At 40.3% G+C, this 27207-nt stretch overlaps 1 protein-coding gene and 1 pseudogene across 10 annotated transcripts in view; one reads left to right on the top strand and one right to left on the bottom strand.

The window, feature by feature from the left end:
* LOC148110129 (interleukin-3-like) overlaps positions 1-27207 on the bottom strand; it is a 194441-nt gene that overhangs the window by 120817 nt on the left and 46417 nt on the right. The window lies entirely within an intron of this gene.
* LOC148110130 (small ribosomal subunit protein eS19 pseudogene) lies at positions 26460-27083 on the top strand (annotated as a pseudogene).

Raw genomic sequence — 27207 nt, 5'->3', positions numbered from 1 at the left:
CACCAAGACCCCCTGCCTGGCCCCAAGGGATTGATGTAGGAAAAGGTTGGGGTAGAAAAAGGTTGGGGTTTGGAGCCAACAGCCAAGAAAGAATTCTTGAGGCGTCTTCAGTGCAAAAAGGTAGTTTTATTAAAGCATGAAGACAGGACCTATGGGACAAAGAGCTGCACTGGGGTCATGAGGAGTGTCCCATTATATACTTTAAGGTTGGGAGGGAGTTAGGCATAGCTTAAGTCTCTAAGGAATTTTGCAAGCAAGGTTTCCAGGACCTTGAGGGGGCTAACTATTGTTAGGAAAAGGTCATTTATTACTGTCTAATAAAACCTTAGTCATGAGACCCTTCAGATGTATATCAGTGCGTCATATGCTTGGGGAATGACTGCCAACATATACCTCGGGGTTGGGTGGGGGGTAGTTACAGGAAGTTTCCAAAAGAATTTTTATATGTTAAAGAAGACTTACAGGATTGTAGGGGGTTGGGATAATGTTAAGACAAGACTGCCTTTCGCTCCTAGCAAAGTATTAACATCAAGTCAGCTGAAATCCTAGAGGAATGTCACTCTGCCTGTTTCAAGGACTTGTCAATGGGCTGTAAGTAGTAAGGAAATTTAATTTTTCTTTTGCCTTTTTTCCCACATCAGGATAATACCTGGGCCCTCGTCTTTGTTTTTACTGGTTCCTCGTTGCCTGAGAGAACATGCACACCATACCACAACTCTCGATAAAAAACCCCCAGACCTCAAACATGGATGAGTCTCTCTTTTTTCCTTTCTGAGTCTCTCAGACACTCTGTCTAAACCTGCACTCTCTCTATACCTTCAATAAACTCTGCTTTCACCTCTTGCTGGTTCGTATTTGATTTCTATCCTGTGTGCAACCAGGGACCCTCTAGGCTGCTTCTGCAGGACACCCTCTGGGCCCTTGGTCCCAGCCTGCCAGCATTGGTGGAATGAAGACAATAGGTATGAATCAGAAGATACTGGCAAGTTCTGATCCAAGACAATACAAACATAAGACACCAATAAATGCTAAGTTTGATAAAGCAGGGTACTGAAGGTTATCTGCCTATTATACCAAAGCCACTCAGGCCTAACAGTTCAATTTTTCTTATAGCCTGCTTGGTTTTCATCTCCCAGATCCCCATAAAAGGCTCAGAGTCATGACAGAGCCACAACAGTAATATTCTAAAAACAGCTTCTTTGTATTTCTCAAGTACTATAGCATGAAATAGCAAATTCTGAAGGCAAAAACAGCAATAATGAAGCAATTGTTCAGAAAGGGAACCCATGGATAGTGCTTGCCTGGCAGGGCCCCCTTAGAAAGAGCCTTTAGATCCGGTTTATGTGCGCTGAAGAAGCAGTAGGGCCTCAGCAGCCCTAATCTCATCATCCATCATCCTCTGTGTGTTTGTGGGGGGATGGGGACAGGGACGGACACTTACGCCATGATGTGAGCCTGGCAGTGAATTCTCACATACCAGAGAGGCAGAAAGCAAAAGAAAGAGAAAAAAAAAGTCACATGAAATTAAAAGAAAATAAATCAAGTAAAGAACAGACTAGAGCATACTATCTGATCTCGATGCAATCTACTTTTCACAAAGCTAAAATCATCTGGAAATAGAGGGAATAGAGAGGCGGCAGCAATGATTCTCTCAAACTATGCTGCCTAATACATTAACTATTGACCACATGGGACTATTCAAATGTAAGTATATTAAAATTAAATTAAATTTAAAACTTAAGTCTCTCCGTCATTGTACTGACATTTCATATGCTCAATAGCCAGAGACAGCTAAGCACTACCAAGTTAAATAATAGAGATATAGGATATAGCCAACATCACAGAAAGTTCTGTTATACTGTGTGGCTCTAAAACAACTTCTGGAATTGAACAAACTTGAGAAAATTCTGTTTCAGACTTACTAGCTTATCCTTAAAATGAGTCACTGGTAGTTTACTGATGTAAATACAAATCGTTCCTAAAGGCGTTCACTTTCAAGTAGACTCCAAAGAATTTCCACAGATAAAATTTCAAGGAAATCAAATAGTTCTCAGTGAGGATAAATAAATAAATAAATAAATAAATAAATAAACAAACAAACAAACAAAAGCAGAACAAATCCCATAAAAATTCAAATGTTAGAATTATCTGACATGGAATATGAAAAGTATATTTAGTATGTCTGAGGAAATAAAACAATGACTTAAAACATGACAAAATTACCCCCCCAAAAAAGTGTGAAACAAAAACTACCTAAATGAAATATGTAACTGAATTTAAAATTCAGTGGATTGGGACTTCTTTTGGCCATGACAACGTAGCTTACAATAAACTAACTTTCCTACCAAAAGCAACTATAAAATATGAACGGAATCAATAAAACAATTATTTGAAGGTAGTAGACTAACTTGAGGGCTATATTCCTTAAGAGAAGAAAGGTACTAGGGGTGAGCTTCATATTCAGCCTAAACTTTCTAAAATCTGTTTCATTACAAAATAAATGGATTTTATGGAATGCAGTTTCTTAATATAGCTGTTTTAAAAAATCAGAGTGTTCCTCTATCACAAATTGAATAGCCCCATGGAAAAGATACTGGCATTTTGATGCTTCCAGGGTATGAGCAGCACCCTGTCCAGTAACTAAGCCAAATCCTGCCAGCATAAAAGTTCCTCCACATTTTTAGTATTTCCAACTGGGGGAATTTAGTATTTCCAACAGGTTTTTAGTTTTCTCTTTCAACTTATCCTTTCTGATATCAATCCTCTCTAAAATGAGCAGGTAATAAAAAATTCACCAGGCATTTAATGAAAATCTCCAACATCAGAATCCATGATAATACAAAAAGGGAGAAAAGGGTTCTTGGATAGAACACATATAATAATAGGAATGGATAAAAAATTTCTTTAAAACGATTAAAAAGGGGCACTTGGGTGGCTCAGTCGGTTAAGCATCTGCCTTTGGCTCAGGTCATGGTCTCACAGTCCTGGGATTGAGCCCCACATCAGGCTCTCTGCTCTGCAGGGAGCCTGCTTCTCTCTCTCCCTCTTCCCCCTCGTGCTGTCTCTCTTATTCCTCTCCCTCTCAAATAAATAAATAAAACCTTTAAAACAAAATAAAGTAAAACTATTAAATAATAGAGATATTTATGATGAGAATACATCAAAAACACAAATGCAAAATGCTATGTAAAAAGAACAATGATCAAAAAAATAAAAATTTTACAAATTCAAAATATGACTGCCAAATATAAAATTCAAAGTAAAATTGCCAGTTCAAGGAAGTACAAAAATAGGTCAAGGCATGAAAAATTTGAGAAAGGAAAACCAACATTAGACTCAATGCAAAAGAGCCCCCATCCAATTAATGTAGGTTCTAGAAAGGGAGAAGAGAGAAAATAGAAGAGAAGAAATTATCAGAAATACAATACAAATGACCAGAGCTAAAGGAAAACACATCTCTATATTAATTGGCTCACAAAGTGGGAAAATGACACAAACGAACAAAAAACTCCCTAATATTTAAAATACCATTGTGAAATCTCCAGCCCAAGAATAAAGATAAGAGCTTCAAGAAAGAAAAAAAAATAAGTATTTTACAAAGAAGCTAGAATTGTACTGGTAGTCTTTCCATCAGCAACAGTGAACATCAGAACAACAGAAGTTCTGAAGCAGAACTAGTTTCAATTTTGGCATGCTTATAGAAGAACTAAAAAATAGATCAATTCTATTTAGAAAAGGAAAATGGAAGTTCCCGGGGAAAAAAAATTTAAGGAACTCATAATAACTCTATTTATATTAGACTTAGAAAATAAAAATAAATGATAACCTGACGTCTCTGCACAAATATTAGCTGCCACAAGACTTCCACTTCCACCATAAACTACTAGAAAACTGGACAAAAATAAATTAAACAACTGTTTTCACAAAGTGAACAAAAAGCACAGCAGGACTAATCCATGGGGAAAAGAGAAAGAAACATGGTAAACAGGTCCATCTTTCTGCCCACAAATTCTTGACATCACTGTAGGAAAGTGTACTCCCAACAAAGCCAGTGATCTTCTTAAACTGAGGAAACAGAGATCAGGGTTTGGAGATGATAAGGAGCTTTACACACACAAAAGATCCAGAAATCTGCAAATGGACCTCTAGTCTTTGGCTGAATACATTTCTGCACATGCATAAGATGAAAATCTAAAAGCTAGACAAAGAAATAATGTGGAGGCAAAGAATAATTACCAAGAAACTTTGAGTTAAACAATTCTCAGCATTACACAATGCAGGAAATCATTTGATCACCCACCATCAAATGGAGAATATGTGCTCAATATATGGAGCATTCAGTAAAGATGCCACCAAAAACAGGAGATGCAAGAAGGGTTAAATATTAAATACATACTCTGGATCCACCATAACAAAAGTTAACAGCAAACCTCAAAGGGATAAAACCGATCCATAATTTAAATACTTGATACAATAAAATAAAACACTCTTTAAAACAATACCACAAGATCCAATGTAAAATTCACAATTCTGGCATCCAATAAAAAATCATCAGACATGGGAAGAAATCAGGAAAACACAGACCACAATCAGGAGGAAAAAATCAATCCAAAGAAACAGACCTGACAATGACAGATTATGAACTACTAAACAAGGACTTTAAGAGAGCTATTATAAATACAATGAATAAGTACAAGGATATAAAGAAAAACTTGAAAACATGAGGAGAGAAATAGGTATTATTTTAAAAAGAACTAAGTGGAACTTCTAGAGATCAAAAATGCAATATCTGAATAAAATTATCACTAGGTGAGATTAGTAACATGTCAGACACTGCAGGGGAAAAGGTCAGTGAATGAAAACAGTAACACAAACAATCCAAATTTTAAAAGAGAGGTTATTTTTTTTTAAACACTGAAAATAAAGGAACAAAGCCTCACTGACCTATGGGAGAATATAAAGCAGTCTAATACATATGCAGTTAAATTCCCAGAAAGAGAAGAGATGGAATGAGAGAAGTGAAAAAGTGTAGAACTGATATCTGAAATTTTTCAAAAAGATAAAAACTATAGAGATTCAAGAGGATCAAAGAACCCACATATGATAAATACAAAGAAAACCACACTAAGGCACATCATAACCAAATTACTTTCACAAAAACAGAGATGAAGATGAAATCACTATATTCAGAGGAGCAAAGACAAAAATGACATCAGACAGCTCACTGGAATATGAAAGTAGGCAGCCCAAAGAAATGGAAGTAACACCTTTAGGCTCACCTGGGTGGCTGGGTTGTTTAAGCTTCCAACTCTTCCCTTAGGCTCAGGTCATAATCTCAGGGTCCTGGGGCGCCTGGGTGGCACAGCGGTTAAGCGTCTGCCTTCGGCTCAGGGCGTGATCCCAGCGTTATGGGATCGAGCCCCACATCGGGCTCCTCTGCTGTGAGCCTGCTTCTTCCTCTCCCACTCCCCCTGCTTGTGTTCCCTCTCTCGCTGGCTGTCTCTATCTCTGTCAAATAAATAAATAAAATCTTAAAAAAAAAAAAAATAATCTCGGGGTCCTGGAACTGAGCCCCATGTAGGGGTCCCTGCTCAGCGAGGGATCTGCTTGTCTCCTTCTCCTTCTACCCCTCTCCTTGCATGGGGCTCTCTCTCTAACAAATAAATAAACCTGGAAAGGAAAGGAAAGAAAAGGAAAGGAAAGGAGAGGAGAGGAGAGGAGAAGGGAGGGGAGGGGAGGGGAGGGGAGGGGAGGGGAGGGGAGGGGAGGGGAGGGGAGGGGAGGAAGGAAGGAAGGAAGGAAGGAAGGAAGGAAGGAAGGAAGAAAGAAAGAAAGAAAGAAAGAAAGAAAGAAAGAAAGAAAGAAAGAAAGAAAGAAAGAAAGAAAGAAAGAAAGAACACCTTTAAATTGTTGAGAGAAAAAAGGCCCACCCTGAATTTTTCTACTTCATGAAAAGATCTTTGAAAATAAAGGTGAAACAAAGACTTTTAAGATAAGGAGAAGTTAAAAGTGTTCATCACAAGACCTCCACTACAAGAAAAGTTGAAGTTCTTTAGGCAGAAAATTATACCAAATGGAAAATTGTATATACACACAAAAAAACCCAGAGTGCTATCAATGGTAATTATGTGGTTAAATATAAGAAAGATTTTTCCTCATTATTTAATTTCTTTTAAAAATGACTATTTAAAGCACAAATAATAGCAAGAGCCTGTGGTTCATAATATATGCCCAAGAAAGATGTTTTATTATAACAGGAAAAAGGAAGAGAACGAGAAAATGGAGGCATAGTGTTAAAAGGTTTTTATATTTATGTAAAGAGGTATAATACTATGTAAAGGCAGACCTTGATAAGATACAGATGCATGCTATAAACCTCAAAGCAACTATTATAAAAATAAGACAAAAAATTAGAGCTAATAAACGAACAGTGGGGATAAAATAAATTAACAGAAATATTCTGCTAATTCAAAATGAGACAGAAAAAAGGAGAAAGGGAAAAAAGAAGATACTAAGAAAAAAGAATTGCAAGATGGTAGATTTAAACCAAAATATTTAGATACTTAATGTAAATGGTCTAACCCCAATTAAAAGGCAGAGATAAGAGAACTAGATAAGAGAGCCCAACCCAACTCACCACTGTTGTATTACGGATATCAAGACCACCTACAGGTACAAGTTCAATGATTCACCAAGATCTACATATCTTGACATACGGTTGTACTCACAGATATCATTTATTACAGTAAAAGAATACAAAGCAGAATCAATAAAGAAAAAAGGAGCATGGAAAAACGTCTGGAGGAAATCAGGTGCAAACTTCCAAGAGTTCTCTCTCAGTAGAGTCACACAAGCAGCACTTAATTCTTCACAATTATGACAAAGCATATGAAATATTGTCTACCAAGGAAGCTCATCAGAGATCAGTGCCATAGGTTTTCACTAGATACTGGTTGCTTACAGGCTCTGCCTAGCCCATACCAGAAGAGACTCTCAGATGATGGCAGGCATTCAGTAACAATCCACTGTTTGCACAGTTTAGGCACAGTGAGTCACAACTATCAGAGAGTGGTGGGAGATGCCACTCAAAGGTCAACTTCACAAGCAGACCTCACTAAGAAAAGTGGTCTCAGATCTGCCATGTTAACTCTTCTCTATCCTTCTGTCTGTAAGAAAAGCACTTTAAACGTAATGGCACAGATAGGTTAAAAGTAGAAGGATGAAAAAAGATAATGTAATGCAAAAACCTAATTGTAGGAAAGCTGACTATACTGACATCAAACAAAGTAGAGTTCAAACAAAGTAATATCACCATGGATAAAGAAGGATATTTCATAAATAAAAAGGGAGAAATTGATCAAAGAGTTTTTTTTTTTCTGCATCATTCTGCTTTTTATTTTTTTTGTTTTGTTTTGTTTTGTTTTTATTAATAATGATTTTTTATTATATTATGTTAGTCACCATACAGTACATCCCCGGTTTTCGATGTAAGGCTCGATGATTCATTAGTTGTGTATAACACCCAGTGCACCATGCAATATGTGCCCTCCTTACTACCCATCACCGGTCTATCCCATTCCCCCACCCCCCTCCCCTCTGTAGCCCTCAGTTTGTTTCTCATAGTCCATAGTCTCTCATGTTTCATTCCCCCTTCTGATTACCCCCCCTTTCTTTATCCCTTTCTTCCCCTACTGATCATTCTAGTTCTTATGTTCCATAGATGAGAGAAATCATATGATAGTTGTCTTTCTCTGCTTGACTTATTTCACTAAGCATTATCTCCTCCAGTGCTGTCCATGTTGTAGCAAATGTTGAGAACTCATTCTTTCTGATTGCTGAGTAATATTCCATTGTATATATGGACCACAACTTCTTAATCCAGTCATCTGTTGCAGGGCATCTCGGCTCCTTCCACGATTTAGCTATTGTGGACATTGCTGCTATGAACATTGGGGTGCATATGGCCCTTCTCTTCACTACGTCTGTATCTTTGGGGTAAACACCCAGTAGTGCAATGGCTGGATCATAGGGTAGCTCAATTTTTAACTTTTTAAGGGACCTCCACACTGTTTTCCAGAGTGGCTGTACCAACTTGCATTCCCACCAACAATGTAGGAGGGATCCCCTTTCTCCACATCCTCTCCAACAATTGTTGTTTCTTGCCTTGTCTATTTTTGCCATTCTAACTGGCGTAAGGTGGTATCTCAGTGTGGTTTTGATTTGAATTTCCTTGATGGCTAATGATTTTGAACATTTTTTCATGTGTCTGTTAGCCATTTGTATGTCTTCATTGGAAAAGTGTCTGTTCATATCTTCTGCCCATTTTTTGATTTGTTTATTTGTTTCTCGTGTATTGAGTTTGAGAAGTTCTTTGTAGATCTTGGATACCAGTCCTTTATCTGTAGTGTCATTTGCAAATATCTTCTCCCATTCCGTGGGCTGCCTCTTAGTTTTTCTGACTGTTTCCTTGGATGTGCAGAAACTTTTAATCTTGATGAAGTCCCATAAATTCATTTTTTCTTTTGTTTCTCTTGCCTTTGGGGATGTGTCATGAAAAAGGTTGCTTTGGCCGATGTCGTAGAGGTTGCTGCCTATGTTCTCCTCTAGAATTTTGATGGATTCCTGTCTCACATCGAGGTCTTTCATCCATTTGGAGTTTATTTTTGTGTATGGTGTGAGATAGTGGTCAAGTTTCATTCTTTTGCATGTAGCTGTCCAATTTTCCCAGCACCATTTATTGAAGAGACTGTCTTTTTCCCACCGGATGTTTTTTCCTGCTTTATCAAATATTAGTTGCCCAAAGAGCTGAGGGTCCATTTCTGGGCTCTCTATTCTGTTCCATTGGTCTATGTGTCTGTTTTTGTGCCAGTACCATGCTGTCTTTGTGATCACAGCTTTGTAGTACAGCTCGAAATCCGGCATTGTGATGCCCCCAGCTTTGTTTTTCCTTTTCAACAGTTCCTTGGAGATTCGGGGTCTTTTCTGGTTCCATACAAATTTAAGGACTATTTGTTCCAGTTCTTTGAAAAACGTTCTCGGTATTTTGATCAGGATAGCATTGAAAGTGTAGATTGCTCTGGGTAGCATGGACATTTTAACTATGTTAATTCTTCCGATCCATGAGCATGGAATATCTTTCCATCTTTTTATGTCTTCCTCAATGTCTTTTAAGAGTGATTTATAGTTTCTAGAATAAAGGTCCTTTACGTCTCTGGTTAAGTTAATTCCAAGGTAACGTATGGTTTTTGGTGCTATTGTAAATGGGATGGATTCCCTGATTTCTCTTTCTTCGTTCTCGTTATTCGTGTACAGAAATGCGACTGATTTCTGAGCATTGATTTTGTATCCTGCCACGTTACTGAATTGCTCTATAACTTGTAATAGTTTGGGAGTGGCTTCTTTTGGGTTTTCCATATAGAGTATCATGTCGTCTGCGAAGAGAGACATTTTGACTTCTTCTTTGCCGATTTGAATACCTTTGATCCCTTTTTGTTGTCTGATTGCTGTTGCAAGGACTTCTAGTACTATGTTGAATAATAGTGGCGAGAGTGGGCATCCTTGTCGTGTTCCTGATCTTAAGGGAAAGGCTTCCAGCTTTTCCCCATTGAGAATAATATTTGCAGTAGGCTTTTCATAGATGGCTTTTATGAGATTGAGAAATGTACCTTCTATTCCTACACTCTGAAGGGTTTTAATCAGGAAAGGATGCTGTATTTTGTCAAATGCTTTTTCGGCATCGATTGAGAGGATCATATGGTTCTTGAGTCTTTTCTTGTTGATATGATGTATCACGCTGATTGATTTGCGAATATTGAACCACGCTTGCATCCCAGGTATGAATCCCACTTGATCGTGGTGGATAATCCTTTTAATGAACTGTTGGATTCTATTAGCAAGTATCTTGTTGAGGATTTTGGCGTCCATATTCATTAGGGAAATCGGTCTGTAATTCTCCTTTTTGAGGGGGTCTTTGCCTGGTTTGGGGATCAAGGTAATATTGGCCTCATAGAATGAGTTTGGTAGCTTTCCTTCTGTTTCTATTTTTTGAAATAGCTTTAGGAGAATAGGTATTATTTCTTCTTTGAATGTTTGGTAGAATTCCCCAGGAAAACCGTCCGGGCCTGGAGTTTTGTTATTTGGAAGGTTGTTTATCACTGACTCAATTTCTTCATAATTAATTGGCCTGTTTAAGAAATCAATTTCTTCCTTTTTCAATCTTGGTAGTTTATAGGTTTCGAGGAAGGATTCCATCTCTTCCAGATTGCTTAGTTTATTGGCATATAGCTGTTGATAAAAATTTCTAATAATCCTTCCAATTTCAATGGTGTTCGTCGTGACCTCTCCTTTTTCATTCATAATTTTAATAATCTGGGTCCTTTCTCTTTTCTTTTGGATAAGTCTTGCCAGTGGTCTGTCAATTTTATTGATTCTCTCTAAGAACCAGCTTCTAGTCCTGTTGATCTGCTCTACTGTACTTCTGGTTTCTGCTTGATTGATTTCAGCTTTAATTTTGGTCAACTGCTTCCTTGTGCGTGGATTAGGCCTGTCCCTCTGTTGCTGTTCCAGCTTCTTGAGGTGAGAATATAAAAACTGCATTTTAGATTTTTCTATTCTTTTGAGTGAGGCTTGGATGGCTATGTATTTCCCCCTTAGGACTGCCTTTGCAGTATCCCATAGGTTTTGGACTGTTGTATTTTCATTCTCATTGGTCTCCATAAATTGTTTAATTTGATTTTTGATTTCCTGGTTTATCGAGTCATTCCTGAGCAGGATGGTTCTTAGTCTCCAAGTGTTTGAGTTTCTTCCAAATTTTTCCTTGTGGTTGAGTTCCAATTTCAGAGCGTTGTGGTCTGAGAATATGCAGGGGATAATTTCAATCTTTTGGTATCGGCTGAGACCTGTTTTGTGTCCCAGAACATGGTCTATTCTTGAAAATGTTCCATGGGCATTAGAATAGAATGAGTATTCTTTGGTTCTGGGGTGTAGTGTTCTATATATATCTAAGAGGTCCAACTCGTCGAGTATGGCATTCAAAGCCTTGGATTCTTTGCTTAGTTTTTGCCAGGGTGTTCTGTCTATTTCTGAGAGTGAAGTGTTGAGGTCCCCTACTATTAATGTATTTTTATCTATATGTCTCTTTATTCTGGTTAAGAGTTGGCTTGTGTATCTTGCTGCTCCCCTGTTGGGGGCATATATATTTATAATTGTCATATCCACTTGTTGAATACTTCCTTTAAGAATAATATAGTGCCCTTCTGCATCTCTAACTATAGTCTGTAGTTTAAAATCCAATTTATCTGATATGAGAATTGCTACCCCAGCTTTCTTTTGAGGTCCATTTGCGTGAAAGATGGTACTCCATCCCCTTACTCTCAGTCTGAATGCATCTTTGGGTTCGAAATGAGTCTCTTGTAGACAGCAAATGGATGGGTCATTTCTTTTTATCCAATCTGCAACCCTGTGGCGTTTGAAACCAGAATTTAAACCATTAATGTTCAGGCTGAGTACTGAGAGATATGCTTTTAATTCTGCCATGTTGTCAGTAAAGTCTTTGTTTGTATTGGCTGTGACTTTCTGTTTTGTATCACTCTTGGGGCCTTTTTACTTTTATAGAACCCCCCGTAATACCTCCTGTAGGGCTGGTTTCGTGGTTATGAAATTGGCTAGTGACTGTCGATTCTGAAATGTCTTTATTTCTCCATCAATTCTGAATGACAGCCTTGCTGGATAAAGGATCCTTGGCTGCATGTTTTTCTCTGAAAGAGCTTTAAAAATGCTCCCCCAACCCTTTCTCTCATTCCAGGTCTGTGTAGACAGGTCTGACGTAATTCTGATGCCTTTGCCTTGGTACGTGAGAAATTTCTTTGCCCTGGCCGCTTTCAATACTGTTTCCTTGGATCTCATATTTGCGAATTGCACTATGACGTGATGTGGTGTAGGTCTGTCATGGTTGAGCTTGGGAGGGGTCCTCTCTGCCTCTTGGACACGAATGTTTGTTTCCCTTGCTAGATTAGGGAAGTTTTCAGCTACAATTTGTTCAAATATCTCTTCTAGACCTCTGTTTTTCTCCACCCCCTCGGGGATGCCGATGATTCTAACATTGGATCGTTTCGTTGAGTCAGTAATCTCCCGTAGCCAACGTTCGTGGGCGTGGATTTTTTTAAGACCATCTTCTATTTTTATTTTTTCCTCTATTAACCCATCCTCCAATTCACTAACCCTTTCCTCCGCTTCCGTGACCCTGGCCGTCAGAGCCTCTAGTTTTGCCTGCATTTGGCTCATAGAATTTTTAATTTCTGTCAAATTCGCTCTCATTTCCGCCCTTAGGGATTGTATATTCTCAGTAATATTTTCCTGAATACTTTTTTCAAGTCTACTCATTATCTTGACCATTGTTACTCTGAATTCCATTTCTGATAATTTGGTTACATCCATATCCGTTACTTCTGTGGCAGAGGCCACTGACTCACTGTCTTTTCTTTGCTGGGGGGGGCTTCTCCTTCTTGTCATTCTGATGAAGAGAGGTTGCGGGCTTTCCAGAGCCCAAAATTATTGACTGGGTCCCAGGCCGTGCCCCTTGTTTTATAGGGATCTTAGAGATGTGGGCTTCTTCTTTAAAGATTTTATTTATTTACTTATCTGAGAGAGGGAAACAGACAGTCAGCAAGAACGAAACAGAAGCAGGGGAGTGAGAGAGGAAGAAGCAGGCTCCCAACGGAGGAGCCCGATGAGGGACTCCTTTCCGGAACGCCGGGATCACGCCCTAAGCCGGAGACAGGAGCTCAATGACTGCGCCACCCAGGCGCCTCCGGTTGTGGGCTTCTTGATTTTTCAGCCTGCCTTCTGTGTTCTGGGGGAGGGGCCTGCCGCGCCGATACTCAGGCAACCCTGTTTGGTTAGAGTCTCCGTGTCCCCTGCGAGGGAGGATGGGGATGGGCACTCTCTGAGCCGGTATTTCCAGGCTTTTGTTCTCTGGCGGCTTTCCCTGGCGGCCGGCTATGCCTCTTCTGAGGGTCAGAGCAGCAGAGGCTGCATTGTCTCAGAACAGAGGGATTGCGGCCCGTTCTCCACTGATGTTCTGGCCACTTTAACTCTGTTACTGTTGGTGCTGCTCAACCCTGCGGCCGTCCCGGGATGTGCGCACCAACTCGGCGACCCTGCCCTCACTTCCAGGGCCGGCGCGTCTCTGTCCTTTGTGTTTCTAATGCCGCCAGCCACCGGCTGCGTCTCTGTCCTTTGTGTTTCTAATGCCGCCAGCCACCGGCCGCCCCACGCGCTCCCGGGTCTCCCGGTCTCAGTCTATGCCCGGTGAGCACACCTCGATTCCGGAGTTTCGTGAGAAGCCTGGTGGCGCGCGCACCCGGTTCAGGGTCTCAGTCTGCTGTTTCGCGGGTGCCGACCGCGAGTCCGCCCGCTCCCCCGTGCAGGTGGCCCGCCAGCCGCCAGCCGCCCCGCGCGCGCTCCGGGAGTTCCCGGTCTCAGTCTGGATCCCGTGAGCACACCGGGATTCCGGTGTTCCGGGAGATGCCTGGTGGCGCGCGTTCACGGCTCACCGGTCTCAGTCCGCTCTCTCGTGGGTGCCCTCTGTGTGTCTGCCCGCTCCCCCGTGCAGGTGGCTGCCGCTTCCCGGCGCCCAAACGCGGCGGCTCCCTCCCCCTTCCGTTTATCTTCCGATATCCGTGCACGGTTTACAGCTCCCCTCTTGGTACCTCAATACTCAGCGCTGGAGATGTTCATTTGTAGAGATCCAGATGCATCATCCTGCGTCTCAGGCTGATTCCATGGTTATATAGGCTGGTCTGGTACCTATCCAGCTCGACTCAGGGGACCGGCTGAAAAAGGGGTCCCCTATTCCTCCGCCATCTTAACCCAAAGAGTTTTTTTTTTTAAAGATTTTATTTATTTATGTGATAGAGAGACAGCCAGCGAGAGAGGGAACACAGCAGGGGAGAGGGAAAGGAAGAAGCAGGCTCATAGCGGAGGAGCCTGATGTGGGGCTCGATCCCATAACGCTGGTATCACGCCCTGAGCCGAAGGCAGACGCTCAACCGCTGTGCCACCCAGGCGCCCCATATTTTTTTACATTGTTGAATTCAATTTGCTAATATTTATGTGCTGAACATTTTTGTATCCATGTTCATGAGAAATACTGGTTTACAGTTTTCCTTTCTTGTAATGCCTTTTTCTGGTTTTGGTATTATAGTAATGCTGGCCTCACAAAATAAGTTAGGAAGTGTTTCCTCTGACTGTATTCTGGAAAATATTGTAGAGAATTGGTATTTCTTTTTCAAAAGTTTGGTAGAATTCACAGTAAACCCATCTGGGCCTGGTGCTTTCTGTTTTAGAAGGTTAACTGCTAATTCAATTTTCTTAATATATATAAGGCCTATTAAAATGATCTATTTCTCCTTGTATGGTTTTTGGTAGATTGAGTCAAAGAATTGATGCATTTCATCTATGTTATCAAATTTGTGTTTTCATAACATCCCTTCATTATCCTTTTAATGCTCAGGGGATCGCCAGTGATGGCCCTTCTTTCATTTCTGATATTAGTAATTTGTATCTTCTTTTTTATTGATTGACTGGCTAGAGGTTTATCAATTTAATTCACCTTTCCAAATAACCAGCTTTTGGCCTTGTTGATTTTCTCTAATGTTTTCTTCAATTTCACTGATGTCTGCTCTGATTTTTATTATTTTTTTTCTCCTATCTTTTGACTTAATTTGCTCTTCTTTCTTTCTAGTTTCCTAGGGTAGAAGCTTGGATTAATTTTAGATCTTTCTTCTCCTTTTTTTAATAATAATTTTTATTGTTATGTTAGTCACCATACAGTATATCCTTAGTTTCTGATGTAGTGTTTCATGATTCATTATTTGCGTATAACACCCAGTGCACCATGCAATATGGAAGTCATAGTACTTTAAGACTATAAATTTCTCAAAGACTCTTCCTTTCTTTATACAGATCCAAATTTCTGACCCGTATCATTTTCCTTCTCCATAAAGAACTTCTTTTAACATTCTTGCAAAGTAGGTCTGCCAGCAACAATTAATTCCCTTAGGGAATTGTCTGAGGGAAGTCTTTACCTTGTCTTACTTCTGAAGGGTAATTTCACTGGATACAGAATTCTAGATTGGTAGGTTTTTTTCTTTCAACACTTTAAATATGTCACTCTCTTCTTGATTACATAATTCTGAACAGAAGTCTGATGTAATTTTTGTCCTTATTCCCCATAGGTGTTTTTTTTTTCTTTCTTTCTTTCTTTCTTTCTTTCTTTCTTTCTTTCTTTCTTTCTTTTTTTGTGCAGTTTCAATATGATATGCCTAAGTGTAGAATTTTTGTTATTTTTCCTGCTTGGTGTTCTCTGAGCTTGTTGGATCTTGTTTGATATCTGACATTAATTTTGGAAAATTCTAAACCATTATTACCTCAAATATTTCTTCTACTCGTTTTTCTCTCTCTGCTATTCTCATTATGCATATGTTATACCTTTTGTAATTTCCCCACAATTCTTGGATATTCTGTTCTGTTTTTTACATTAATTTTCTCTTCAGTTTGGGAAGTTTCTGTTAACACAACTTTGAAGCTCACTGCTTCTTTCCTCATCCCTTCCCAGTATACTGATGAGCCCTTCAAAGCTATTCTTCATTTCTGTTACAGTATTTTTATTTCTAGCATTTGTTTGAAACTTTCTTAGAGTTTCCAACTCTCTCCTTACATTATCCATCCAGCATATTTTTCTCTTTTTTCATCAGAACCCTTATCATAAAGGAAAAACTGCGGAATGCAAGATGTTCACAGGGAGCTTTGAAGAACTCAAACGTAGACTAGGACTTAAAAATGCCATACACATGTACAGTGCTGGGCACATTACCAAGAAAGACCTAAGAAGGCCCTAATCTCTCAAGTCCCACTGTCCTTGACTCTGTGCAGGCAAGACGTGAAAGTTAAGGCAGAATTGTAGACTGTCTGCCAGAGTATTGAAGGTGTGCCCGGACACCCACACAGGGTCCCTCAGCAAAGGCTGAGGGACGTTTGGTTCCAGATATTTTTGGAAATCTCGGTCCAATAATTAACTGACCATCAGGTTAGCCAAGCAGAGACCATCAAGTGGCCACATGAGAAAAAGAATACATACATTGAAGGTTTACAGCGTGAAAGTCACTAAACAAACAGTACAAACAACAACAATCCCTGGGAGGGGGCAAAGGGGAATCTGATTTCCAGAGTTCTCATACTATATTATTTAAAATGTGCAATTTTCACACCCTAACAATAAAAAAATGCAAAGAAACAGGAAAGTATGACTCTTGGAAGCCTACACACTGGACTTAGTTAATAAGACTTTAAACCAGCTATTATAATAAGTATTTTCAAAGAATTAAAGGCAACCATGTCTAAAATGTTAAAGAAATAAACAAGAATAATACTTCACCAAGGAGGGAATATCAATAAAGAAAGTGAAAGTATAAAAAAGAACCAAATAGAAACTATGGAATTGAAAAAAAAAAAAAGAACTGGAATATAAAATTCACTAGAAGGGCCCACCAGCAGATTTGAACTGGCATAAAAAAGAATCAATGAACTTGAAGGCAGCTCAAATGAGATTACCTGGCATAAAGAAGAGAGAGGGGGAAAAAAAGGAATAAAAATAACAGAGCCTGGAGTAAAAGGTAAGATACTGAAGTAGGAAAAGCCAGGAATCTATCTTTCTAGACAATAACTGCACTGCCACAAGTTGTCTGAAGTGACTATTGAAAGTTTGCAACTTCCAGGGGAAAGCTTGGCTGGTAAACTGCAATTAATATCATTTGATTATAGACCTCTGTAGAGTTGCAGATCCCATCCCTAAGGCAACCCACATTTCTGGCATGGCTGAAGCCAGAGTGGGTAATAAAGACCTTATCCTCCAAATATCAAGACTCTCAGTTCTGAATGAAGATTCCTGTTTCTGATCATGGAGATACAGGGGCTGGCTAGCATTGTTCTAATCCCCGCAAGCTAAAGCAATGCCCAGGAGATTTAAAGAAGCAGCACATCTATTTTTATAGACATTCAAAAACAACTGCATATTTGATGGAATTTAGAAAGTCAATGTGCACGTCCAGGGACAGACACAGACTCAGAAAAGACTATAAGAAAACCTTAAACTTTCATCTCCAGCTGCTCCTGAGCACAGGACACCCTATAATAACAACAACAAGATATTCAAACCCTGGGGAAGAGAGAGAATCTTATCTCCAGAACTACCACATTATAAAATTCATATATTCAGTTTTTAAAAAGGAAAACAAAGGCATACAAAGAAATATGAAAGTATGGCCCATTCCAAAGACCAAAATCAACACATACTGTATCCAAAGAAACCCAGATGTCAGGCCCACAAGAAAAAGACTTAAAATTCTCTTTAAGATGTTCAAAGTGCCAAATGAAGACATAAACAAAGACAGGAAATGATGTATGAACAAAATGAGAATGGCAATAAATAGCAAAATGTTACAAAAATGAGCTCAAAAGAAATTATGAAGTTGAAAAGTACAATAACTGAAATTTTTAAAAATTTACTGGGGGGGGGGCTGGGTGGCTCAGTCGTTAAGCGTCTGCCTTCGGCTCAGGGCATGATCCCGGCATTATGGGATCAAGCCCCGCATCAGGCTCCTCCGCTGGGAGCCTGCTTCTTCCTCTCCTACTCCCCCTGCTTGTTTTCCCTCTCTCTCTGGCTGTCTCTCTCTGTCAAATAAATAAATAAATAATAAAAATAAAAATAAATTTTTTTTAATTTACTAGAGGGGTTTAAAAGCAGATTTGAACAAACAGAAAAAAACAGACTTTAAATCCATAAAAGTTAGAGCAGACTAAGAAGGACATTATGTATCTATTAAAGGTTTAATACATCAAGAAGATAACACAATTATAAACATTTACACAACTAATAACAGATCCTCAAAATATATGAAGTAACAATTGACAAAAAAGAAGGGAAAAACAGAAGTTCTACAAAAATAGCTGGAGACTCCAATATCCTATTTTCAATAATGGATAAATCAACCAAAGAAGATGAATAAGGAAATAGAGAACTTGAATAACAAAATTAGCCAACTAGACCTAAGAGACATGTACAGAACAATCCTTCCAACAATAGCAGAATACTCTTCTCAAGCCAACATTCTTCTCAAGTTTACATGAGACATTCTCCAGGACAGATCATATGTCACAACAGATTTTATAAGACAGTTATCATAACAAAATATCTGCTGTGACTAGAAAAAGATAAAGTTAGAAATCAGTAACACAAGGCAAACTGGATAATTCATAAATATGGAGAAATTAACAACACACTCTTTAAACAACCAATTGGTGAAAGAAGAAATCAGAAGTTAAAGTAGAAAACAGAGATGAATGAAAATGAAAACACAATATAACAAAACTTCTAAGATGCAATGAAAGCCGTGGCAAGAGGGAAACTTGCAGCTATAAATGCTTACATGAGAAAAGAAAGATCTCAAATCGACAACCTTATTTACAACTTCAAGGAACGAGAAAAAGAAGAACAAACTAAACCAAATGACAGCAGCAGCAGAAGGGAAATAAAGGTTAGACTAGAAATAAGCAAAAGAGGGAACAGAAAATCAATAAAAACAAAAGTTGGTTCCTTGAAAAGATTAACAAAACTGACAAATTTGCAGCTAGGCTAACAAAGAAAATAAAAGACTAAGAGACGGGATGCAAATAACCAAAATCAGAAAATAATGTAGGAACATTAGTACCAACCTTCAGAGATAAAAAGGAGCATAAGGGAATTCTATGAACAACCGTACACCAACAAGTTAGATAACTTACAATAAAGGGTCAAATTCCTTGGAACACACAAGTTACCTAAACTGATGCAAGAAGAAATAGAAAATTTCAACAGACATAACAAATACAAAGATTGAAGCAGTAATCAAGAAGCAGTAATCAAAAACCTCTAAACGGGAGGGAGTTAAGATGGCGGAGGAGTAGGGGACCCCTTTTTCAGCCGGTCCCCCGAGTCGAGCTGGATAGGTACCAGACCAGCCTAAATAACCACGGAATCAGCCTGAGACGCAGGATGATGCATCTGGATCTCTACAAATGAACATCTCCAGCGCTGAGTATTGAGGTACGAAGAGGGGAGCTGTAAACCGTGCACAGATATCGGAAGATAAACGGAAGGGGGAGGGAGCCGCCGCGTTTGGGCGCCGGGAAGCAGCAGCCACCTGCACGGGGGAGCAGGCGGACTCACAGAGGGCACCCGCGAGAGAGCGGACTGAGACCGGTGAGCCGTGAACGCGCGCCACCAGGCATCTCCCGGAACACCGGAATCCCGGTGTGCTCACGGGATCCAGACTGAGACCGGGAGCTCCCGGAGCGTGCGCGGGGCGGCTGGCGGCTGGCGGGCCACCTGCACGAGGGAGCGGGCGGACTCGCGGTCGACACCCGCGAAACAGCAGACTGAGACCCTGAACCGGGTGCGCGCGACACCAGGCTTCTCCCGAAACTCCGGAATCGAGGTGTGCTCACCGGGCATAGACTGAGACCGGGAGACCCGGGAGCGCGCGGGGCGGCCGGTGGCTGGCGGCATTAGAAACACAAAGGACAGAGACGCGCCGGCCCTGGAAGTGAGGGCAGGGACACCAGGTTGGTGCGCACATCCCGGGACGCTGCAGGGTTGAGCAGCACCAACAGTAACAGAGTTAAAGTGGCCAGAACATCAGTGGAGAACGGGCCGCAATCCCTCTGTTCTGTGACAATGCAGCCTCTGCTGCTCTGACCCTCAGAAGAGGCATAGCCGGCCGCCAGGGAAAGCCGCCAGAGAACAAAAGCCTGGAAATACCGGCTCAGAGAGTGCCCATCCCCATCCTCCCTCGCAGGGGACACGGAGACTCTAACCAAACAGGGTTGCCTGAGTATCGGTGCGGCAGGCCCCTCCCCCAGAACACAGAAGGCAGGCTGAAAATCAAGAAGCCCACAACCCGAGGTGCCTGGGTGGCGCAGTCATTGAGCACCTGTCTTCGGCTTAGGGCGTGATCCCGGCGTTCCGGAAAGGAGTCCCTCATCGGGCTCCTCTGCTGGGAGCCTGCTTCTTCCTCTCTCACTCCCCTGCTTCTGTTCTGTTCTTGCTGACTGTCTGTCTCCCTCTGTCAGATACGTAAATAAATAAAATCTTTAAAGAAGAAGCCCACATCTCTAAGATCCCTATAAAACAAGGGGCACGGCCTGGGACCCAGTCAATAATTTTGGGCTCTGGACAACCCCGCAACCTCTCTTCATCAGAATGACAAGAAGGAGAAGCCCCCCCCCAGCAAAGAAAAGACAGTGAGTCAGTGGCCTCTGCCACAGAAGTAACGGATATGGATGTAACCAAATTATCAGAAATGGAATTCAGAGTAACAATGGTCAAGATAATGAGTAGACTTGAAAAAAGTATTCAGGAAAATGTTACTGAGAATATAGAATCCCTAAGGGCGGAAATGAGAGCGAATTTGACAGAAATTAAAAATTCTGTGAGCCAAATGCAGGCAAAACTAGAGGCTCTGATGGCCAGGGTCACGGAAGCAAAGGAAAGGGTTAGTGAATTGGAGGATGGGTTAATAGAGGAAAAAATAAAAATAGAAGATGGTCTTAAAAAAATCCACGCCCACGAACGTTGGCTACGGGAGATTACTGACTCAACGAAACGATCCAATGTTAGAATCATCGGCATCCCCGAGGGGGTGGAGAAAAACAGAGGTCTAGAAGAGATATTTGAACAAATTGTAGCTGAAAACATCCCTAATCTAGGAAGGGAAACAAAAATTCGTGTCCAAGAGGCAGAGAGGACCCCTCCCAAGCTCAACCATGACAGACCTACACCACGTCACGTCATAGTGCATTTCGCAAATATGAGATCCAAGGATACAGTATTGAAAGCTGCCAGGGCAAAGAAATTTCTCACGTACCAAGGCAAAGGCATCAGAATTACGTCAGACCTGTCTACACAGACCTGGAATGAGAGAAAGGGTTGGGGGAGCATTTTTAAAGCTCTTTCAGAGAAAAACATGCAGCCAAGGATCCTTTATCCAGCAAGGCTGTCATTCAGAATTGATGGAGAAATAAAGACATTTCAGAATCGACAGTCACTAGCCAATTTCGTAACCATGAAACCAGCCCTACAGGAGGTATTACGGGGGGTTCTATAAAAGTAAAAAGGCCCCAAGAGTGATACAAAACAGAAAGTCACAGCCAATACAAACAAAGACTTTACTGACAACATGGCAGAATTAAAAGCATATCTCTCAGTACTCAGCCTGAACATTAATGGTTTAAATTCTGGTTTCAAACGCCACAGGGTTGCAGATTGGATAAAAAGAAATGACCCATCCATTTGCTGTCTACAAGAGACTCATTTCGAACCCAAAGATGCATTCAGACTGAGAGTAAGGGGATGGAGTACCATCTTTCACGCAAATGGACCTCAAAAGAAAGCTGGGGTAGCAATTCTCATATCAGATAAATTGGATTTTAAACTACAGACTATAGTTAGAGACGCAGAAGGGCACTATATTATTCTTAAAGGAAGTATTCAACAAGTGGATATGACAATTATAAATATATATGCCCCCAACAGGGGAGCAGCAAGATACACAAGCCAACTCTTAACCAGAATAAAGAGACATATAAATAAAAATACATTAATAGTAGGGGACCTCAACACTCCACTCTCAGAAATAGAACACCCTGGCAAAAACTAAGCAAAGAATCCAAGGCTTTGAATGCCATACTCGACGAGTTGGACCTCTTAGATATATATAGAACACTACACCCCAGAACCAAAGAATACTCATTCTATTCTAATGCCCATGGAACATTTTCAAGAATAGACCATGTTCTGGGACACAAAACAGGTCTCAGCCGATACCAAAAGATTGAAATTATCCCCTGCATATTCTCAGACCACAACGCTCTGAAATTGGAACTCAACCACAAGGAAAAATGTGGAAGAAACTCAAACACTTGGAGACTAAGAACCATCCTGCTCAGGAATGACTCGATAAACCAGGAAATCAAAAATCAAATTAAACAATTTATGGAGACCAATGAAAATGAAAATACAACAGTCCAAAACCTATGGGATACTGCAAAGGCGGTCCTAAGGGGGAAATACATAGCCATCCAAGCCTCACTCAAAAGAATAGAAAAATCTAAAATGCAGTTTTTATATTCTCACCTCAAGAAGCTGGAACAGCAACAGAGGGACAGGCCTAATCCACGCACGAGGAAGCAGTTGACCAAAATTAAAGCTGAAATCAATCAAGCAGAAACCAGAAGTACAGTAGAGCAGATCAACAGGACTAGAAGCTGGTTCTTGGAGAGAATCAATAAAATTGACAGACCACTGGCAAGACTTATCCAAAAGAAAAGAGAAAGGACCCAGATTATTAAAATTATGAATGAAAAAGGAGAGGTCACGACGAACACCATTGAAATTGGAAGGATTATTAGAAATTTTTATCAACAGCTATATGCCAATAAACTAAGCAATCTGGAAGAGATGGAATCCTTCCTGGAAACCTATAAACTACCAAGATTGAAACTGGAAGAAATTGATTCCTTAAACAGGCCAATTAATTATGAAGAAATTGAATCAGTGATAAACAACCTTTAAATAACAAAACTCCAGGCTCGGACGGTTTTCCTGGGGAATTCTACCAAACATTCAAAGAAGAAATAATACCTATTCTCCTAAAGCTATTTCAAAAAATAGAAACAGAAGGAAAGCCACCAAACTCATTCTATGAGGCCAATATTACCTTGATCCCCAAACCAGGCAAAGACCCCCTCAAAAAGGAGAATTACAGACCGATTTCCCTAATGAATATGGACGCCAAAATCCTCAACAAGATACTTGCTAATAGAATCCAACAGTTCATTAAAAGGATTATCCACCACGATCAAGTGGGATTCATACCTGGGATGCAAGCGTGGTTCAATATTCGCAAATCAATCAGCGTGATACATCATATCAACAAGAAAAGACTCAAGAACCATATGATCCTCTCAATCGATGCCGAAAAAGCATTTGACAAAATACAGCATCCTTTCCTGATTAAAACCCTTCAGAGTGTAGGAATAGAAGGTACATTTCTCAATCTCATAAAAGCCATCTATGAAAAGCCTACTGCAAATATTATTCTCAATGGGGAAAAGCTGGAAGCCTTTCCCTTAAGATCAGGAACACGACAAGGATGCCCACTCTCGCCACTATTATTCAACATAGTACTAGAAGTCCTTGCAACAGCAGTCAGACAACAAAAAGGGATCAAAGGTATTCAAATCGGCAAAGAAGAAGTCAAAATGTCTCTCTTCACAGATGACATGATACTCTATATGAAAAACCCAAAAGAAGCCACTCCCAAACTATTAGAAGTTATAGAGCAATTCAGTAACGTGGCGGGATACAAAATCAATGCTCAGAAATCAGTTGCATTTCTGTACACGAATAACGAGAACAAAGAAAGAGAAATTAGGGAATCCATCCCATTTACAATAGCACCAAAAACCATACGTTACCTTGGAATTAACTTAACCAGAGACGTAAAGGACCTTTATTCTAGAAACTATAAATCACTCTTAAAAGACATTGAGGAAGACATAAAAAGATGGAAAGATACTTCATGCTCATGGATCGGAAGAATTAACATAGTTAAAATGTCCATGCTACCCAGAGCAATCTACACTTTCAATGCTATCCCGATCAAAATACCGAGGACGTTTTTCAAAGAACTGGAACAAATAGTCCTTAAATTTGTATGGAACCAGAAAAGACCCCGAATCTCCAAGGAACTGTTGAAAAGGAAAAACAAAGCTGGGGGCATCACAATGCCGGATTTCGAGCTGTACTACAAAGCTGTGATCACAAAGACAGCATGGTACTGGCACAAAAACAGACACATAGACCAATGGAACAGAATAGAGAGCCCAGAAATGGACCCTCAGCTCTTTGGGCAACTAATATTTGATAAAGCAGGAAAAAACATCCGGTGGGAAAAAGACAGTCTCTTCAATAAATGGTGCTGGGAAAATTGGACAGCTACATGCAAAAGAATGAAACTTGACCACTATCTCACACCATACACAAAAATAAACTCCAAATGGATGAAAGACCTCGATGTGAGACAGGAATCCATCAAAATTCTAGAGGAGAACATAGGCAGCAACCTCTACGACATCGGCCAAAGCAACCTTTTTCATGACACATCCCCAAAGGCAAGAGAAACAAAAGATAAAATGAATTTATGGGACTTCATCAAGATTAAAAGTTTCTGCACAGCCAAGGAAACAGTCAGAAAAACTAAGAGGCAGCCCACGGAATGGGAGAAGATATCTGCAAATGACACTACAGATAAAGGACTGGTATCCAATATCTACAAAGAACTTCTCAAACTCAATACACGAGAAACAAATAAATCAAAAAATGGGCAGAAGAAATGAACAGACACTTTTCCAATGAAGACATACAAATGGCTAACAGACACATGAAAAAATGTTCAAAATCATTAGCCATCAAGGAAATTCAAATCAAAACCACACTGAGATACCTCCTTACGCCAGTTAGAATGGCAAAAATAGACAAGGCAAGAAACAACAATTGTTGGAGAGGATGTGGAGAAAGGGGATCCCTCCTACATTGTTGGTGGGAATGCAAGTTGGTACAGCCACTCTGGAAAACAGTGTGGAGGTCCCTTAAAAAGTTAAAAATTGAGCTACCCTATGATCCAGCCATTGCCCTACTGGGTGTTTACCCCAAAGATACAGACGTAGTGAAGAGAAGGGCCATATGCACCCCAATGTTCATAGCAGCAATGTCCACAATAGCTAAATCGTGGAAGGAGCCGAGATGCCCTGTAACAGATGACTGGATTAAGAAGTTGTGGTCCATAGATACAATGGAATATTACTCAGCAATCAGAAAGAACGAGTTCTCAACATTTGCTACAACATGGACGGCACTGGAGGAGATAATGCTAAGTGAAATAAGTCAAGCAGAGAAAGACAACTATCATATGATTTCTCTCATCTATGGAACATAAGAACTAGAATGATCAGTAGGGGAAGAAAGGGATAAAGAAAGGGGGGGTAATCAGAAGGGGGAATGAAACATGAGAGACTATGGACTATGAGAAACAAACTGAGGGCTACAGAGGGGAGGGGGGTGGGGGAATGGGATAGGCCGGTGATGGGTAGTAAGGAGGGCACATATTGCATGGTGCACTGGGTGTTATACACAACTAATGAATCATCGAGCCTTACATCGAAAACCGGGGATGTACTGTATGGTGACTAACATAATATAATAAAAAATCATTATAAAAAAAAATAAATAAAAAATAAAAAATAAAAATCCAAAATTTTGAAAAAAACAAACAAACAAAACAAAACAAAACAAAACAAAAAACCTCTGAACATAGCAAAGTCCTAGACCAAAAACTTCACTAGTGAATCTCACCAAATATTTAAGAATGAATACCGATCCTTCTTTTTTTTTTTTTTTTTAAAGATTTTATTTATTTATTTCACAGAGAGAGACAGTTAGCGAGAGAGGGAACACTAGCAGGGGGAGTGGGAGAGGAAGAAGCAACAGGAGCAGGGGGAGGGGGAGAGGAAGAAGGAGGCTCCCAGCGGAGGAGCCTGATGCGGGCCTTGATCCCAGAACGCTGGGATCACGCCCTGAGCCAAAGGCAGATGCTTAGCGACTGAGCCACCCAGGCGCCCCAATACCAATCCTTCTTAAACTCTTCTGAAAAATTGAAGCGAAGGGAACACTTCCTAAGTCATTTTATGAAGCAAGCTTTACCCTGATACCAAAGCTAGATAAAGACCTTACAAGAAGAAAATTAAAGACCAATATCCCTTGTGAATATTGATACAAAAATCTTCAACAAGATATTAGAAAACCAAATCCAACAGCATATCAAAAAGATCATTCACATTAAAGCGTTATTTATTCCATAAATGCAATGGTGGCTTACCACAAGAAAGCTGATCTTTATAATATATCACGTTAATACAACAAAGGGGAAAAAACACACAATCATCTCAAATGATGCAGAAAAATCATTAGACATAATCTAGCACCCTTTATTAAAAAAAAAAAACCCTCTCATAAAACTAAGAATACAGGCAAAACTCCTTAATATCATAAAGGGTATTTAGGGAAAACCCACAACTAACATCATATTTATTGGTGAAAGACTGAAAGCTTTCCCCTTAAGATCCAAAACAGGAGAAGTACACCCATTTTCACCACTACTATTCAACACTGTACTGCAAGTTCTAGCCACAGCCATTAGACAACTAAAAGAAGTAAAATGCATCTAAATTGGAAAGGAGGAAGTAAAACAATCAACCGATGACATGATCCTATACAGACCCTAAAAAAATCTAGGAGAGAACTAATCATGCTAATAAACTATCAGCAAAGTTGTTTGGTACAAGATAAACACATAAAAAGCTATTGTGTTTCCAAATACCACTAAGGAACAATCTGAAAAGTATATTAAGAAGCAGTTCCCCCCCTTTCCCTTGGCTGGCAGCGCAGAGGCCACACGAAGTCTGGGGTTCCTATAAAAGACGTGAACCAACAGGTGTTTCTCAGAGCTCTGTCAGCCTTCCTCAAGAAGTCTGGGAAGCTGAAAGTCCCTGAATGGGTGGACACTTGTCAGGCTGGCCAAGCATAAACAGCCTGCTCCCTACGATGAGAACTGGTTCTACATGCAAGCTGCTTCCACAGCACGGCATCTGTACCTCCCGGGTGGCGCTGGGGTCGGCTCCATGACCAAGATCTATGCGGGACATCAGAGAAATGGGGTCATGCCCAGCCACTTCAGTAGAGAGTCCAAGAGCGTGGCCTGCAGGGTCCTCCACGCCCTAGAGGGGCTGAAAATGGTGGAAAAGGACCAAGATGGGGGCTGAAAACTCACACTTCAGGGACAGAGAGATCTGGACAGAATCACTAGAAAGGTGGCAGCTGCCAACAAGAAGCATTAGAACAAATGCTGGGTTAATAAATTGCCTCATTTGTAAACCTGAAGAAAGAAAGAAATGAAAGAGAGAAAGAAAGCAAGGAATTCCCTTTATAATAGCATCTAAAAGAATTAAAAGCTTAAGAATAAATATAACCAAGGAGGTTAAAGACTTGTACACTAA

This window comes from Ursus americanus, chromosome 5 (genome assembly GCF_024610735.1).
Source record: "Ursus americanus isolate L20-20 chromosome 5, mUrsAme1.1.p, whole genome shotgun sequence".
Lineage (NCBI taxonomy): Eukaryota > Metazoa > Chordata > Mammalia > Carnivora > Ursidae > Ursus > Ursus americanus.
The sequence above is the reverse complement of the archived record's forward strand: the minus strand, read 5'-3'. Positions and strand labels throughout refer to the sequence as shown.